The sequence below is a fragment of the Rana temporaria genome, chromosome 5 (assembly GCF_905171775.1).
Source record: "Rana temporaria chromosome 5, aRanTem1.1, whole genome shotgun sequence".
In the NCBI taxonomy this organism is placed as follows: domain Eukaryota; kingdom Metazoa; phylum Chordata; class Amphibia; order Anura; family Ranidae; genus Rana; species Rana temporaria.
This window is the reverse complement of record NC_053493.1, coordinates 301,100,545-301,101,273: the sequence shown is the minus strand read 5'-3', so window position 1 is coordinate 301,101,273 and position 729 is coordinate 301,100,545. Positions and strand designations below refer to the sequence as shown.

General features: G+C 49.0%; 1 non-coding gene across 1 annotated transcript; it reads right to left on the bottom strand.

The window, feature by feature from the left end:
* Positions 1–234: 234 nt before the first annotated feature.
* On the bottom strand, positions 235–393 carry LOC120942174. Its single transcript, XR_005749948.1, has one exon. It is a non-coding gene; the product is annotated as a U1 spliceosomal RNA (small nuclear RNA).
* Between the last annotated feature and the right edge of the window lie 336 nt (positions 394–729).

Sequence of the window (729 nt, the reverse complement as noted above, 5' to 3'; positions counted from 1 at the left end):
CCAGCCAGCCAGAAGGCCAGACTAGAACTCGGCAAAAAGACCAAGACCAAGCACAGCACCCATCCTCACCAGGAGCACCCTTCCAGATGGCTCAGACTCAACCATGGGCCGGCCCCCAGTATTCTGTCGGGCAGCACAGCGTAGTCCCTGCTGAAACCATCCTTCCAGGTGCAATGACGTCATTGGATTGCATCCACCCTCCCCATGTAGGAGGTGCTTCAGCGCTCCGCTGACAACTGATAAGGACAGATACCACACCCAGTCCTAGCCAAAAGGCCGAGAAGCGGCAGGGAAGACAACCACGATCAGCACGGCCTAGAGTGTGCAATAGCCGTGCCTCGCCCTGGGAGAACCACCTTCATGATCATGGTGTCTCCCCTGCCAGGTAATTTGAGCAGATATGCCTAGAAGGGAACTCAATAAGACACTGTCTGTCTTACTTCTATGCAACATTAGTAAATCTAGACATACCACAAGAATTTACATTCATACAAGCATGGGAGAGAGACCTGGAACTAACATTCACTCAAGAACAAAGAGATAAGATCCTGAGATTTACATACAAGGCATCAGTAGCAAGTAAATATGAGGAAGGAGGAGATAAAATACTAACAAGATGGTACAGAACACCAACAGTATTACACCGAATATACCCAGAGACATCAGATGTCTGTTGGAGATGTCTGGAAGCGGAAGGGACATTAGTGCATATATGGTGGGAGTGTAGAA